Below are 18,654 nucleotides of genomic sequence, written 5' to 3' on the forward strand. Positions count from 1 at the left end.
CAAAACAGAGGTCAACTTCGGAAGGAGAGGTGTCCTGATACCCTCCTCTTGAAAGAGTTCAAGTCGTAGGCAGGAGGAAATACCGATGAAGGAAGATTGTTCCAGAGTTTACTTGCGTGAGGGATGAAAGAGTGAAGATGCTGGTTAACTCGTGCGGGAAGGGGGGAGGCATGCAGTTAGCATGTTCAGAGTTAGGCTTGTCTCCAAGACGGTCGGGAATATGTGTAGGGTGCTGAAGCAACTGCTCTAGATTACTGAGGAGAGCAAAGTTGTAGGCTTGTTCACCAGGCTGGTCAGTGAAAGAGGATGAAACCCAAAACTGTTGGTGAACATTGAAATTTCCTAGGATGGAGATTTTAGCGAAGGGAGAGTGGGTCAAGATGTGTTCTACTTTAGAGTTCAAGTAGTCAAAGAATTTTCCATAGTTAGTAGGGTTAGGTGAGAGATAAACAGCACAGATGTATTTAGTAATAGAATATTACTTAATTCATTCAACATTTCAATGATCTGCAGAACAAATTACAGCATTTGATAAACATACTCACAAGATCGTTCAATTAAATCCCACAACAAAGTTACCCAATCTATATACTAATTTATATCATTGTTGTTGAGGTAGAAATCAATTAATAGTGGCTAGAAAGCTTTCATCGCTTAAACCATATATTAGCAATAGTAGACGTAAGTCACCTAATCAAATGTCACATCAACTGCCAACGTCCACATCTACCAGTGCTTGTACAGGCTGGTAAGTGTAAACATTTGAAATAGCCACACTCGCAGCAGGAAGGATTTCTGAATTTTCAAAGCTCGCAGGAGCGGTAATACGGAATAACGTGATCCTGGAATTAGGCTGAGCTAGCAAAAGCGCGATACGAAAAATTACAATAATGAACGGAAAATTGGAATTCAGTAGAGAAACAGTTTCGCCAAACGCATGTAAATGACTTGCGCGCTGCTTGGGTACCTTGAATGTTGCTCTCGCTCACACAGGTAACGCTGAATGAATGCAAAGTGCAGAAAGTAGAGGAAAAAGAGTGGGGAAATGGTAAAGCTGCCTTTATATATATATATATATATATATATATATATATATATATATATATATATATATATATATATATATATATATATATATATATATATATATATTTGTTTTATTATATTTATATTTTTCATTGTGTGTGTGTGTGTGTGTGTGTGTCTGTGTATCACCCATTTCCTGCTTTTCTGAAGTAAGAGCAGTCCTTTTGGTGATCCAAGCGAATTTCTTTTGGAGCTCATAAATGTGATTTGTAAAACTAAATAAATTCTGGAAAATTTGTAGAATTCACGCACTAAAAGTAACTTACTTAAATATACTGTCCAAACCCCTTATGCAAGAGTAAATCCATCTTCTTTCTCATCCCTCACGCTGGTCTGGTAAATACAATCTTCCTCATCTTTCATTTTCCCTGCCTGCTGCCGACTTGACTTTTCAAGAGGGAAGGGGACACCTCCCTCTCCTCCTTCACGTCTTTTCTCTTTTTCACACCTTTTTTATTTCTTTTTAGGAGCAGCGAGTTTTTTTTTTTTTTATTATTGTTTTTTCTTTTTTGTGTGCTTTCTTGCCTTTTCCAAAAAAACATTAAATGAAGTAGAAAATAAATCATGATGGAGTATCACAAAAACAAGAAAATAGATAAGAACATATACAAAAATTTATAACTTATTGAAGGCATTTATGGTAACAATGCCATACCCAAGACAAAAGTTGACAAGTGATAAATAGGAGAGAGAGGGTGCCCGGTGGTAAAGTCAGGGTGGCAAGACGTCTATTGTTAAAAAATAAGGAATAATCAGGCCAAGATGCCATGTTACTTGTTACGAGTAACAAGGCGCCGTGTATGGCGTGTAGGGACACACGGATGAAGATTACAGGACGGAGACAAGGAAAAAAGGGATGAAGTGAGGCCAAGAAAACAGGGAAAGACGGCAAGGTCACGAAAAATTCAAGACATCTGAAGGAATGATGTTATGAGCAGCTGCGCTGTCCTATAGGCTGTAGCTGCTTGAGGGAGGTATAAAGTAGAGAGCTGAAATAGGCCTGCCAAAGTGCATTAAACGGAACGAAGTCGTGAAGACACCAAGGCTGACTAAAAGAATGTGACGCGGCTTAGTAAAAAGAGGAATGAAAAAATTGAGTGGAAAGGATACTTTTTTATCTGAAGTATCTTCCTACCGGCTTCCTGTCAGTGCTCCCAAGCGCCTCCGTAGAGCAGTGGTTAGAGCGCCTAACTACGACTCCGCGGGCTCGGGTTCGAATTCCGACCCGAGCAGTCGTCGTGAAGCTCACCCAACTCTTCATCCTCCCTTTCGGGTTTGTCGATAAATGGGTACCTAAGGAAACCTGGGGAAGGTAAGCTGTGGCATCCCGGACTTCACATTGGCCCGTGTCCCAGGGTTTTTACCCACCAGAGGCTCAGAGGGTCAACGGTACGGAGATGAGCACCGCAGCCACGAGCAGCTTTATCTTATGCACCGAACTTTACTCATTTTATCTTGGTCGTTACGGCAAATGTAATATTTAAGTATGAACAACAAAAGCTATATACCGAAATTAATATCAAACAAGCCTCACTGTGCTTAAATGTACGAGCAACAATACCATCGACAAGGCACAAACAGAGGCAGTAGCAAAAGGAAACGTAACAGCAACACGAACAGTACAAGTGGCGCAGGAAGAGTAGCAGCAGTAACAGGAGCAGGAGCATTTGTAACAACCTAAAAAATAAGCCTCCCCTCAGAGGAGAGTTCAGTAGCATTACCAAAAATGGGTGGGGCTTAAATAAACACTTATTCACTAAGCCTCTTGAAGCAGCAAATCATATCGCGACGTCTAATAACTCCCAGACCATAAGTAGCCGCCTTGCAGCGACACAATACTAATATTTTAGACGATTTCCTACAGCAAAACGTGCAAAGCTACTACATTTCCTCATCAAAGTTCAAATCTCAGTTAATTATACTTATTGGCGAAGGCTCTATGTTTTAAATAAAGCTGTCACTACGTAGAATGATAAAGCACGAACTGAAAATCTAACTAGGTTTAATAAAGTGAAGTAAATAAGTTTTAAATGTTCAATAAAACAAATTACACAACTAAACACTGATTTCCAAAAAGCACACCCACACCCACTCACACACACACACACACACACACACACACACACACACACACACACACACACACACACACACGGAGGGTATGAATACGTCTTCTTACTCCAAGTCAGGAACATCAAGGGCAAGTAAGATGATTTCATTAATAATCAACAAGGATACATATGAAGAGGCAGAAGGATAAAGTCGAGTCCTAAACAGGTAAAGTGAGAGGATAAGGGGACAGACGGTTCAATGATGGGGAAAGGGGACCGATAGAGGGAAAGGGACGAGGAAGGGAAAAGAGGGCGTCGTGAAGTGATGGGAAAAAGGGAACGTGAAGAATCAGTGGGAGTCAGGTAAGGGAACAAGAGGCTAGGGATGCTATGTAGGGTTTGATTCTACAAGCTGTTCATTAAATTCTCTCTCTCTCTCTCTCTCTCTCTCTCTCTCTCTCTCTCTCTCTCTCTCTCTCTCTCTCTCTCTCTCTCTCTCTCTCTCTCTCTCTCTCTCTCTCTCTCTCTCTCTCTCTCTCTCTCGTTTGAGCATAAGAGATTGGTACTTCTGTTTTATGATTTTTTTTAATATATTTCAGAGGGTAAAGACTTGGAAAAGAAATGCATGTATGAAAGCCGATACTAGAGCCTTTCTACCCAACAATGGAAACAACAAGTAAGAATAACGTCCAGCACTTTATATCCTCTCATGCACACGCACTGCTCGCCCGCCTCCTTGCTAACCCTCTCCCTTGCCCTTCACTTTCCTTCTCTCGGAGCAACACACTGCAAACCCAACACCTGCCCTGAGCCACCTGGGGCCCGTGGCTCATAATACCTTCATTAGTCGACAGTAATTATCTCTTCTTGGGAGAATCTCCTCCACTCTCTAATTCTGGGAGCATGAATGGAACGAAAAAGACCCTGAAGTGAGCTTACCGATCATCATGACCAAGCGGAAGGGCCGTGACGCAGGGCTAGGCCAATCTGTTTACCCGGCGCCGGCATGGACTGGCTGGCTGGCTGGCTGGCTGGCTAAATGGCTGGTTGGCTGCTTGGCTGGCTGCTTGGCTGGGTAGTTGGCTCTGGGGAGGAATGTGAGGACGAGATTTCAGCATTCAGCTCCGGTCTAATTGCCAGGGACATCAGTTGGAGCGGGGTGCTCAGCGAATCGCCTAACTCCTCTCCCCCCCCTCATCCTTTTCCTGGAGACTTGAATTAAGTAAGAAAAGTGCTTCTTAAAAAGGACCGTAGGGTTAATAAACCGAGGCTGAATACACTTCATCGCGTTACACAGTGTAGTACATTCACCTTAAAAACAATGGTTAGTACTCCTCAGTATATTTGAGCGGTCTGGTGATGGGATACAATGAAAAGAGGACTCAGGACACGGTATATATATATATGATTTTACTTTAGAATTGTGTTAACTGATATATTCAAAGTTACCTAATATAGAACTTGAGCGGAGGGGAAGTAGGGAGAGGTGAAGGAGAGGAAAGGAAAATATATGGAGAGAAGACAAAAGGAAGGAGGGGCGAATTAGACACAAGAAGAGAGAAAAAGGTGGAAGTCATTAGCTTTGACTCCATCTGTTTCCACGGACCCGCCACCTACTGCTCCCGCACCCCCTCCCACCTACGGGACACCATGGATGCAATTACTTCACGTATACATATAAATATTGTCAAACTCCGGTGTGCTAATAACGAGACCAACGTATAGTGATTGTCTTTCGGTACACGGCACTTCCATAATTACGTTCACTTAATTCAACTTTAATTATCAACCTCTCAACAATGCGTTCATTTAATTGATATGACCTGTAAACTTTGAAGTAAGGATTAGGTCAATGAGCGCGGTAAGAAGTGGTATAAAATTCTCATAAAAAAATTGTAATGAAAAGTGGGTTACAGTATCCTATGTTTTGTGTGTTGTTGTTGTTGTTGTTATTCCAGTTAGTTTTACTTACTGTTTACTTGACGATATTAGTTTTAACGAGTCATGGAACAGAAAAGTAGAACAGAAGTAAATAAAAAAATATTAAAATGAACATGATAAAAATACATTCAGAAACTTAAAGTATTTACCGCACTGACTCAAAACACTATGGCAAAAAAACGAGAAGTAACTGAACCACCAAAAAGACAAATATGTAAACCCATACAAGCACTTCCGACGACCCCCGCACAGCATCCTGCCACTCTGCTCTTCCCAATGCTCGCGTCCCCCAACACACACACACACACACACACACACACACACACACACACACACACACACACACACACACAGGCTCATACCTCCTCCCTCCTCCACACATAGCCTCATACTCCCCAACACCACACATACAAAGAAACAAACAAACACTCCTGGCAGTTCCTGTTCAACGTACCTCTCTGTGGCCCCTAAGCCGCCCATCTACACTCACGAATCAACACCCACACCACGCATAAAGAAGCATTGCACGTTTACCAACAACTCTGACAAGTTCCCATATGTGTGTGTGAGATACAGAAAGAGTGTGTGTATGCGCGGGAAGGAAAGTATGTGACCTCAAGGGGGGAGAATTTTACTTTTTTTTATATTCTAACGTAAAAAGCAACGCCCTCGAAGGTGAAAATAAAGACAAAGCGTATGAGTGAGCCAAAATAAGAAGCCATCTCACTACCAAAAAAAAACACGAAAAAACAAACAAACAAGAAGAATTTCAAGTCACGAAGAACAGAGCTTCTCAATATTTCTCTCACACTCCCCCTCCCCCATCACCTGACCCGAGGAGGAAGAAGGATGGGGTGGGGGAGGAGGAGGAGGAAGAGGAGGAGGAGGAGGAGGAGGAGGAGGAGGAGAAACGGGAAGTAATCAGAGCCTAAAAAGCTTCCGGTTAAGTGCCCCTTCAGTCACTTGTCCTCCTCCTCCTCTCCTCTTCTTCGTTTTGCTCTTCTTCTGTCCTACTTTCCTCCTCACCTTCTGCTATTTGTTTCTTGTCTCTCTTCCTATTCGTGCGACTCTGTTTCACTTATTCGGCGTTTATGTATTCTAAGTTTGGTTTTATATTTTCGTCCACCTTTAGATTCTTCCTCCTTATCATACACATCCTCCTCCTCTTCCTCTTTCTCCCCTATCAGCAAAAATATCCCAGCGACACACAAATAACCTCTGCGTTGCATTCCCTAATCAGTCTTTAGCTCTCCCCTCTGTCTTTGTCTCCCTATGCGTCAGTGAGTAGACGGTGGACAGAAAAAGAGAGGGTAGACGGTTCCAGAGAAGATTAGGACAGGGTAGAGAGGTAGAGTACAGTGGTATGACGGGGAAAGGAGTGGGGCAGGGTTTGAGAAGACGACAGGTTAGGTGTGGGAAGGAATGGGGGGAGGGAAGTATGCTGGGAAAGTGGGACGATTAAAGAAAGTGTGTAAGGGCTGGAAAGGGAAATGAAGGGTAAGGGAAGGAGACAAGTTATGTGTAGGCAGAAGGGAAGAAAGGAAAGGATGCTAGGAAAGGGGACGAGTATAAGGGAGCGAGTGAGGGCTGCAGAAGGAAGGAAAAGGTACAAGTTAGGTGCAGGCAAGAGGGAGGAGGGGGGAGGATGCTAGAAAGAGAATAACTGTGTGAGGGCTGCAAAGGGAAGGGAAGGGTACAAGTTAGGTGTAGGTAAGAGGGAGGTGAGGGAGGGATGCTCGGAAGGGGGTTAAGGATAAGTGTCTGAGCGGTGCAAAGGAAAGGAAGGAGTACAAGTTAGGTGTAGGCAAGAGGGAGAGGAGGGATGGATGCTCGGAAGGGGGTTAAGGATAAGTGTCTGAGGGGTGCAAAGGGAAGGGAAGGGTACACTTGGCCAATATATCAAGTGCACAGGAAAGGTTTGGTCCAATCATTGCAAAACTTTGGCGTGGTGGAGGTGCTTCTGGCTGTAGTGCTGGAGGGAATGTCGTCAGCGGCAGCTATAAATTCCGCCAAACTTTCATCATAAATCGGCTCCTTTGAAGAATGCTAGTCCGTTTTACTCAATGGAGGAATTTGCTGACTCAATCCATGGAAAGAAAGGAGGAAAGGAAAAGAAAAGACAGGATCCCCACCCCCAACCTCTCTCTCTCTCTCTCTCTCTCTCTCTCTCTCTCTCTCTCTCTCTCTCTCTCTCTCTCTCTCTCTCTCTCTCTCTCTCTCTCTCTCTCTCTCTTTTTTTTAAGTGTGTGTGTGTGTGTGTGTGTGTGTGTGTGTGTGTGTGTGTGTGTGTGTGTGTGTGATAGAATGTTTACAGAGAGAATGTAATTAAGAAAGAGGCTCCGGTATTGGTTCCATTGCCTCCATACTCTCCAACCATAGTTCTGATGTTCTTAACTTTATGAGCCCAGTATGATGATTAAACGGTTGTGTAAGTAAATTTTATGCTCCTTGTATAAAGCTCATTATTCCAGGCCCTTTCACTCACTTTGTTCACTAATAGTTTTAATGTTCTTAACTTTCACAATTTAATGAGATGATGAAATGGCTGCGTGTCTCTTTCCCTCATATTTATGAAGCTCAGTATTTTAGGAGCAACATCTTACTTTACAGCAAACTTTGTTTCGATTATCTTAACTCTCTCGTACCTTACGACACGAAGTGGCTGTGTACGCAAGAAACTTTAACACACACACGCACATGCACACGCGTGCGTGCACACACACACACACACACACACACACACACACACACACACACACACACACACACACACATACACACACACACACACACACACATACACACACGAAACAAATGATTGAATAACATATTTCACTTCTCATCGATTTCGGAATATTTTATTTCCCTCATATTCAGTCTCGGTGCCATCACACGTCGCTTGCCACAACTGGCCTCTCCAAACGCAGCTCGTTCGGCTACCAGGAAGCTTTGAGATTGAATGTTTACTTGTGGAACTTGAAAGGAGTATTTATGAGGAAACGATGCTTGTTGGGGTGCGCTGGTGGTGACTACTTGCAAAAATTATCCATATGTATGATTGAATGGACAAAGCGCATGAGGATTCAGCGTGATAAGCCTGTTCGTACAGCTGTCAGCCAACAACACCAGCACTAATCCTAATCAATGTACAATAAATATACGCGTTCACTGAATTGGTTTGCAAATAAAATTGATGATAAAGAACTGTTCCTCTCAAATGAGGGTGTACATATAAAACAGCTCCCTCCTTTTACCAACCAACGGGTCCTCTCCTCTCCCTTCACTTTCACTCTTCTTTTCTGCCACACCTAAACCTTCGCCCTTCCTCCTCTGCTGCCTCAGGTCCTTCCAGCATCATCATCTTCCTCGAGTCTTGCCATATTTCTTTTTGCTGGATACTTGACCTCAGCCTCCAGCCCCATCAGCCCTTGCACCACCCGCCGCCCCTGCTCAGCCCCTCCGCACTGGCGCACACAGTCATTAATTGCCTGCCTGACCGCGCCGCCCTGGCACACCCGGCAGAGGACCTTCGTAAATAATACAAACATCTGCAGGTCACTTTTCCTGCCTTCCCTATAAGTTGTTCCCTTCTGCAGGCTTGAGATGGCGCCCACTGCAGTTTACTTTGGTGTGTGTGTGTGTGTGTTTGTGTGTGTGTGTGTGTGTGTGTGTGTGTGTGTGTGTGTGTGTGTGTGTGTGTGTGTGTGTGTGTGTGTGTGTGTGTGTGTGTGTGTGTGTGTGTGTGTGTGTGTGTGTGTGTGTGTGTGTGTGTGTGTGTGTGTGTGTGTTCATACAATTATTTACTGAGCTTAAATATTTTCTTCTTTTGTTTTTCGTTATACCTAGATTACTTCTACTTTTACTTTATCTTCGTTTTTTCCTCCAACTACTGCTGTGCACCCATTTCAGAAACTACATCCCCTTGTCGTGTTCTCCTGGTTAATGAGACCCCGGCTTTATAGATGTGCCAACGCAACGCAACCATTTTAGTAAATACACATAATCACAAACACTGATCGGACCAGACCAACAACGTTTCCATGATGCTCTCAGAAACTGGCCCTGCATTACGCGCTTTCTGTGTAATGACAGCGATGTTTCAACTAAATAATCCTCTAATCAGATTTGCCAGACTGATAACTGAGTCCATTCCTTTTCCAGATCACCGATTGACCTTGCTCACTTCCCTCACGAGGTATGGCGTTACTAGTAGGTTTGAGAAAAAGGTGACAGGGAGTGGGTTTAATGTGTGGAGGAAAAGGAAAGGCAGGGAGGGAAGTTATGGACTGGGAGATGCGGTGCCGGATGGACTGGGAGGGACAGTGATATTGTGAGCGTTAAGTGGGCGGGAAAGGAGGCAGTGTCATATTAAAGGGGGAAAGGTGCAACATGGGCTCAGGAAGTCTTGAATGTACAGTGGTTGGCTTCATTGTCTTATAATCAACTTTATCAGGACACTATGATGCTAGTACAGTTATAGCTTAATATAGCTCCTCCTCCCGCACCTCTCAACTCTCACTCAGGCAATAATAGGAGTTTTATTACGTGTGCTCCCTTCACAGTGCATTTGAGTCGTCCGGGTTACTGAAGGCAGGCGTTACACAAAAGCTCTTTCTCTGTTCTACGCTTCCAATAACAAAAATAACTGATTCGTCCATGAAACAGCTGTGTCGCGTGCTCGGCGTATATAAGACCCTCAGCACTGTTGGAAATGCCTTCGTCAGCCATGTTCCTTCTGCAGCACACCAGCTGTGGCAGTCAATCACAAGCATTATCCTTGCATTACATGTAACTGGAGCAACGTAATTGGAAGTGTTTCGTGAATAACGCGTCAGGGACATCAGAGGAGCGGGGCCAATTCCCCACCATATGGGGTGGAATGATTTGAATAGGTGAGATTTACCGAGTGACTAGAAATTATTAGATATGCTTCGTCAGCCCTCACGCACGAGTTTTGTATGGGTGGTGACGGCACATTGTAACCTCAAATTACTCTCATGGGATGTTTGACTCCTTCAATTACACCCTCCCTCCATGCACTCTGTGGGCACTGCTGTGGCTATCGTCAAAAAACGAAAAAAAAAAAAAAAAAAAAAATTACCTATGCCGCTTTTCTTTACATACCGGACACCCAAACAAAGTTCCCCCTTCTCTCTTTGCATTCCGTGCATCCAAAAAACGCTCTCCTTTGTACACTTTCTGCACACCACACACAACACTCTTCCGTCTTCCTTTACATGCGGACACCACAACGGCGCCCTTCTCCCTTTTTTCATATTTTCTATTTGTTTCATCATAGTAAACACTTTATATACTACAGAAATAAGAGCACACACACACACACACAAACACTTCACGGCACCCTATAACTAGCGTAAGTCCTTGCAGAGCCGCGAGACTAAGAAGATTACTGTTAATAATTGCTGATTACAATTGTGTGTGTGTGTGTGTGTGTGTGTGTGTGTGTGTGTGTGTGTGTGTGTGGGTGTGTGTGTGTGTGTGAGAGAGAGAGAGAGAGAGAGAGAGAGAGAGAGAGAGAGAGAGAGAGAGAGAGAGAGAGAGAGAGAGAGAGAGAGAGAGAGAGAGAGAGAGAGAGAGAGAGAGAGAGAGAGAGAGAGAGAGAGAGAGAGAGAGAGAGAGAGAGAGAGAGAGAGAGAGAGAGAGAGAGAGAGAGATCCTTTTCATTAGATTCGCTGGGCAACTCTTGATCTGTAATAGACAAAAATATGGTCAAAAAAATACTCCGGCTGACACAGCAACATCCTTCTTCCAGCGCCTCAACCACTCCAGGAAATGTGAGTTGGAGAGGAGGAAGGAAGGGAAAAAGAAGAAGGGGGGAGGTACGGAGGGGTGGAGAGCGAAAGCGAGAGAGAGAGAGAGAGAGAGAGAGAGAGAGAGAGAGAGAGAGAGAGAGAGAGAGAGAGAGAGAGAGAGAGAGAGAGAGAGAGAGAGAGAATGAATGAAAAAAATAAATGTAAGGGTACCGGAAGACAGGAAGAACAACAGATTATGGGAAAAGGAAAGTTGTGGAAAGAAGATTATGGGATTGGGAGCAAAAAGGACGATGATAAAGAAGGAAGGGGAAGAAGAGGTTGAGAGGAGAGGCAGATGATGAAAAAGAAGGGGTCGGAAGTAGAGGAAGCGGAGAGGCAGATTAAAAAAAGGAGGGGAACGGAAATAAAAGAAGAGGAGAGGCAGATGAAAAGAAGGAGGGAGGTGGAAGTAGAGGAAGGGCTCAACGCAGAAGAAACATGACTTGAGAAACTAATACGCGGGAGTTTGAAGTAAGTTTATCATTGCGGAGATGGAGTCTTAACGCAGATTCATCATTAAAAGTTTGAGTTTAAGCGAATTCTAGACTCGAACTCGAACAAAATATCTTTCGCAAACAAAACTACTAAAAACTGAAGATAGGAACTGGGGATAGAAAGCGTTGGTGAATGAGTGTGATGGCGTTGAAAGGACGTGAAAAATATCGAAGAAACACGGACAAGACAAAGAAACAAATAAAACAATAGGATATAAAAAAAGAGAGAGAGAGAGAGAGAGAGAGAGAGAGAGAGAGAGAGAGAGAGAGAGAGAGAGAGAGAGAGAGAGAGAGAGAGAGAGAGAGAGAGAGAGAGAGAGAGAGAGAGAGAGAGAGAATCTGTCTCTTTTTCCTTAATATTTCTGAATGACAAAACATGGATTTGCCATACAGTTGGTCGGAGATTGGCAGAATTTCTAAAATACATGACCACATTCAGAACGCCACGAATGCTGTTAGTCATTAATCCAGTTGAAAAACTGCATGACACAAATCTCTTTGCAGCGGCGTCGGGAACGTTACAATCTTATTCCTTCATAGAAATACTTTAATTATAACATATAAATTCAGTGTCTTAAATCATGCCTTGTAGGGGCTTGTGAACAGCTCGTTCGTTGAGTGCAGCCACTGCATCTTGCGTTGCGGCAGGGTGCTGGTGAAGAAATGCTACAATTGTTGCTGGTGATCCCCGGTGTTGTGGCAAAGTAAGTCCTCCTGCGAGTCTTCGTCTCTCGTAAGCTTAAATTAAGGACAACGAGAAAGGGATTGCAAGATAAAAGCTTATGATATGTGAGTTCACACACACACACGCACACACACGTAAAAGTTCACACGCAGGCGTGCACACACACACACACACACACACACACACACACACACACACACACGTAAAAATTCACACGCAGGCGCGCGCACACACACACACACACACACACACACAGGCATGGCCACTACCACCATCACTCTAGGTGTCATGGTAGCTGTAAAAGCAATTTATTTTTTCCTGTCCTTAATTATGCTGCAAATGAACTTCGTTTTCTGCTGCCTCTTTTATCATGCATTTCTTATACCCACTCAGCGCAATGCCGGGGAAAGAGCAGCAGGTTAGGTAGTGGGACAGGGAGTAGTTGGGAGTGGATTCACGTCAAGTTAAATAAAAATACTCGGCTTCTAAATAAAATATAAAAATCCAGTCACATATTTCCCACCGCATTACGGCTCCACAACGCAGGTAAGAATGGACGCGAGGGAACGATTTTATGGTTGATTCAAATTAAAAATGATTACTAGCGCAGCTGTGCCCTGCATGTATTTGTAAACTCATTATCATGCATTTCCTTATGTATTATAATAATTGTAGTGAATACTTATCTATTTCTATAGATATATCTTTATCTACCTATGTGTGTGTGTGTGTGTGTGTGTGTGTGTTATCTTCGAGAAAGGAGGTTCGAAAAATATACGTTTCTTAAAGTTTGCCCTAAAACCCTTCCCGGGTACACGTTCTTACTCACGGAACCGAACCTATACAAGCTTGTGAAATGCGTGTCCTTCCCCAGAAGATCTGCTTCCTTGTGCTTTCATATACGGTGTAATATTGCAAACGATTAATAGGCTGACTTTAAGACAACTGTCAATATTACCTCCAAGGAGGTAAAATACCTATATTCTATCAGAAGAGAAATCTGTCCAAGAACCGAACTAAGTCACCCAAGTATTATCGTAAATCTGATCTCTCTCACTCTTCCTCATGTTCTACAGTGATTCTAAGAGTGAAAAATCGTAAGCGATCTTCCTTTCATACCCTAATGCCTTTCTCGACTCAATACTAGTCTTGATTTTTTATCTTTGTTCTAATAAACTTTTTCTTTTCCCCAGCTCATCATCCACGTCCATTAGCAAGACTTATTGAACGGTCTCTCAACACACACCCAATACTAGCTGCTTCAACGCTCACCCTAAACTGAAACAACTCGGCTAATAAATGATTTTTTTTACATATGGCCTATAGCGCCGGTAGGCTATTCCTTATTAGGGGCCTGATGGTCACCCGGAGCCCGTCATGGCGCAGGCATTTTTTTTTTTATAGTGGCGCCATTATTCTTGGCTCATGCTGCCCCTCAGAGCTCTTTTTTTTTAATTTCACTTAGACAGCTTCTTCTAGAGTCCGGGTTTATAGGTGGTCTTCAGGACAGCATGTGGGTAGTCTTAGGCCACTCGGCGGTGATTGAAAAATCCCAGGTGGTAACAGCGGATTCGAGCCCGCATCATCCACAACGCGGCGAATGCGGGGCCGGCAGGCTAACCACTCAGCCACCGCCTCCCCAAAGTCTGAGCTCCGCCAATATCATAATATAATGAGGCAGCCACAATGAGAGACGGAACGACGCTTGCGTGCATATTACGCTCTTTAGGCGTCTGCCTCATGTCGACCGGTCATAGTGTACGTGCGTCATATCGTGACAAGGGGAACTTTTGAGACTGCCCCCGCGCCCGCGAGCCCACGTGTATGTGTGTGTGTGTGTGTGTTAGGTTTATGTGCTATCTCTTAGTTCTTCCCTAAAGGAGTGCCATATACTGCCTTAATTAATGTGGCGCTTATAAAGACAAGATCACTCCTTCAACTGTATGCCACACCCATTTTACGTTTCTAGAACTACTAATACACAGCATATTGAGATATAACCCTTTGTCACACCTCCTCCTCCTCCTACTACTACTACTCCCTCATCCCCTTCCACCTCTTCATCTTGCTAACCCCGCTACTTGTCTTCCTCCTCCTTCCCCTTCTGCTCGTGCTCCTCCTAAACTCTTCTCGCCCTCATCCTTCATGCAGCCTCAACAGGAGCCCGCCATATATTATCTATCCCCATGGGTGATCAATGGCTGTGTCGGATGTCTGGGTAAGGGAGAGAGGCCTCCTCCATTACAGGCAAAGCATGTCATGAGAGGTTTTCACACGAGAATTTCCCATGAGGGTATTACGGATCACTAAACGATATCATCGGATAAATATATCCTACGAGGCCACCACAAGAAATCCTCACATGAAATAACCACAAGATATCAGAGGCCAGTATCGCAATAGGTCGATCGAGGTTCTCAAATGTACTCATGAGACCACACAATATGCGGTCATTACAAAATGTCATGATAACCAGAGGTGTCAAAGGGCATCTCAGGAGACAGTTACATAAACAGTTATTGCGTTAAGTGCTGCTCTAGCGGTACTGAATTTATTTCCTCGCGCGGAAATATTATTTTCTCATCTCTCTTATTTAGTATGCACGAGAGGCTTTTATACTTTTTTATCTACTAACTTGGAAATATATGTAATACGTTTTGCCTAATGAGGTTTCTCTCTCTCTCTCTCTCTCTCTCTCTCTCTCTCTCTCTCTCTCTCTCTCTCTCTCTCTCTCTCTCTCTCTCTCTCTCTCTCTCTCTCTCTCTCTCTCTCTCTCGTTATATATTGTTGTTTTTCTGGTAACGATTCTGGATTTTCTGTTCAGGCTTGCAATACTTTTTTTCATCGCGTGTAACTGTTTCTGTATGTGAAATCTAACACTTATGGCGAACCAGAACTTGTTAGCAAACCACAGAGATCAATGTGAATCTCGATTTGTATGTGACAAATGGCATATCTTTGACAACATTTTCCTGGGAATTATTATATTAACATTCTCGGCTTGGCAAGCTTCATGTTCCACATTACTCCAAATTTGAAATCAGCAAATACATCATCATACTGCAGAACACAGCGCTGAAATTTGCTACCGGATGAAAGTTTCCAGATATAAAATTACAACAACGACATCATAACGAGGAGTTTGGCGGAAGTACAAACATGGAGCATCTCTGATGACCAGGCAGCATCAGGTTACCCGAGACCCACCACCAATAAATTGCGCTACATAATTGACACCATGGGTTAGTTAGTTTTCTAAACACATCAAAATCAAGCATGAAGTTTGATCAACAACTCCTTACCAGAACAATCTACAAACCTACACTATACATCTGTACACTCCTATGGCCTTATTTTTCCCCCATTGTATCTTCCCTACTATTTAAATGCACGTAACTTCTTGCTTTACCCTTGATTAAGAACACACAAAATATGATAACAAAATCGGATAATTCACAGCACCGAGGCGAGACGGAAATATCGCGGACAAGCTTCAGATGGTAACGTGACAGACTGGGAGGCGTGGCGGCAGCAGGGGAGTAACGGTGGGTTTGAGTGACTGACGGGAGTATTCGTTTGACGGCCAGCCTCTCACTCACCACAAACAACACCGGACGTGGAAACCAATTAAGATCAAACAATTGGAGGACAAAAGGACAACTAGTGCAGTTTTTGGCGTGCGTGTGTGTGTGTTCTGAAAGAAAAGTACGTAAGCAATAGTGAAACACTGGAAAGTTTCCGGTACTGAAAAAAGAGCAGAACGTTTAAATGGAAAACGGGGAAAACGGACCGGCAGTAAATAGGCTTGGATGAATGCGCCGTCATAACATAATGAAGGGAATAAATCTCTTGAAACCTGTGGAATTTACAACTTATATTAAAAAAAAGGAAAAATGTTTCACTTCAAGAAAATGTTGCCATACGTACAGTTCGTTTTAATTTACAACGTATCACATCCCTATGCTTTGAATATCCAACGGCGATGAAAAAATGAAAGCTAGCCAACGGATAACAAACACATAAGCACTTTTTCCTTTTTTTCTAACACTTGTAAAAAGCTACCGTATCCATTATGACGAGTTACCGTATTGCAGGCAGGCGGGAAATGGACAGACATTTTCCAGGTGAAGTAATTCATCCTCAGATTGGACGAAACGTTGTTATATCGATACATTTCCATTCCTGTATCGCTGTCAGGGCGGCGTATCCTTCCCGATGCTCCTCGGCGCCGCACAACATCATAGGCAGGAGAGGGGAGCCTCGGCCGGGTACGAAGCTATGCCGGGAGTTATGCCGCCCGGAATAATCTCTTGAACGGATGACGAACCCATTCATCTGGCTATTAAGCGTAATTACTTCACATTGAGTGCAGTAGCAACCGATTGCCTCTTCCTTGTAGAGAATTAGTGGCGGTGCTGGCAGAGGGAACACCTGGTCCCGGCAGGTAAACCTCGTTAGCGGTGCGAGGGGAAGGTGCATCGCCCCACCTCACCTTACCTGAGGCAATCTTGTTCATCTCAATACACCTCCGGCACCTCCGGCACAAGGGATAATTAGTTTACGTTATATCGTGCTTAATTAAGGAAACAAAAGAAACACAGCGAGTTCGTTTTCTTTTCATTCCAGATCTTCTTTTGATCCCGGCGCCGTTATTATTCTATCGCCCCCTGCAGGAGGAAGACGGTTGTGTAATATGAGATTTGTGTATGGTTGGTGGATTTCTAGCTTGTCTTGTTTTACAAAAACATTATGTAACATCCCTTTTACTAATATATCATTTTTCAACGAATATAAAAGATGAATACTGACAATACTTTTCACGACTTAACGACCTAGCATGATAATCACCTTGTGTGTATAAGCAACGTTAGAAATTCAAGATCAGATTATAAAATCAGAAAATAACAATTACATGAAAAAAAAAATTGCACACCTTCATTCTGGAAACAAAAAAAATATCTCCCTATACTCTACATTCTGCATGCGGCCCTAATGTACCCCAGGATATTAGATTAATTACACATAAAATACAGTTTTGCTTCACCAATTATGCAAATTTAGGGGAATTATATGAAACCCCACAGATTTGTCCTTGTCGTCGGGGGGCAATATTATGGCGGGCGTCAAAAGTTAATTTACAGGGCAGGGAGCGGGAGGGGGCAGGTGTCAGCAGGCTGTGGGAACGCCTGCTGACACCGCAGCCACGGCACGGCCAGGCGCCACCTAGGAAGGCACTGCTCGTAACGCGATATATGTGGGGTGACACGTGAGGATGACAGGTGACAGGTGTGGCATCTGTAGGTTTGGGACGTGCTTTTGCGGTGGCAGTAGAGGGTGATAAGTTTACGACAGGTGATTAAGTGGGTGGGTAACGAGATATTTTGGAATACAGGGGAAAAGTGAGTGAAACTTTAACTGCTTGGGGGACAGTTGTAGAGGCGATATGAGTGAAGGAGAAAAGTGTTTATGTATATCATGTATAATAAATACACGAGTGGCAAGTGTATGGAAGAGGAGAAGACGTAAACGAAAATTCGCGGAGGACAGGACGGGGCACCATGAGCATGTCAGCCAACTGCACAGCCATGCACAACTTGGGTCTCAACTCCTGTCAGGCTAAAGGTCAAATCCAATTTAGGGTCCAGTGCCACCAAGTTATACCGGACAGCAGGTGAATTAACCAGCCGGAAATCCGGGACACCAAAGTGAGGGAGCGTCTTGGCTTGTCCTGCGTCAACCCTTTTGCTGTTCTGTGGTTTATGAGGCCGCTGTTTTTGATCAACATTGGATTATCATGTATGTTCTCATAGTTTATTAAATTATTTAAAGTATTAATTTAGTTACTAATCTATTCATTCATTGCATTTACGTCAAATTGAGCGTGGTCGCAAAAGTCTATAACTTCAACTTTAATTTGTTACATTGTCGCGCTCAAGGAAATGGTGTGTACGATAATAACGAAATAGTCATTATAATTATGACGCCTCTATCGCCAACCGTCATCCGAACATGACGCCCGCGGATCTCTGGGTAGTCACTGTGATATGGCGCCACCTGCACCCAACAATACCTCTAGTCTCTTCCAGAACCCTAACACTATTTCTTGTAGCCTTCTTTTACTCACTGAAGGTATGAATACTCTTATCCTTTCCCGAAGTGTAAAGTTGGTGTGCATTAGCATACTCAATGTAATTTCCCTACACAATTATGTATGCGTCTTTCTTATTCTTTTCTAGACTAGCAAACACTAATAACATGCAAATAGTGCCGACGTCAGGATGAATAAGAGAAGCTGCAGGTGAAGATCCCGCAAGGTTAGATTAATTTATACTCTAGCTTGCTTATGATTACCTTGAATGTGATGTTTACATTCATTAATGCAAATACCACCATCAGCCAAATACTTGATCCAATTAAGTTTTCTGTTAAACTGAATTATTCTAATGTTTTTTCACAGGCAGTTCCTAATCTCTAAAAACAATTATTAAATATAAGGATAAATCTCACTGCACCCGAAAAAATAGGACAAAATGTACGACATATTATTTGCATGTGTGAACTAATATTAACGATGAAGTGTATGG

Source organism: Eriocheir sinensis, chromosome 27, assembly GCF_024679095.1.
Source record: "Eriocheir sinensis breed Jianghai 21 chromosome 27, ASM2467909v1, whole genome shotgun sequence".
NCBI lineage: Eukaryota > Metazoa > Arthropoda > Malacostraca > Decapoda > Varunidae > Eriocheir > Eriocheir sinensis.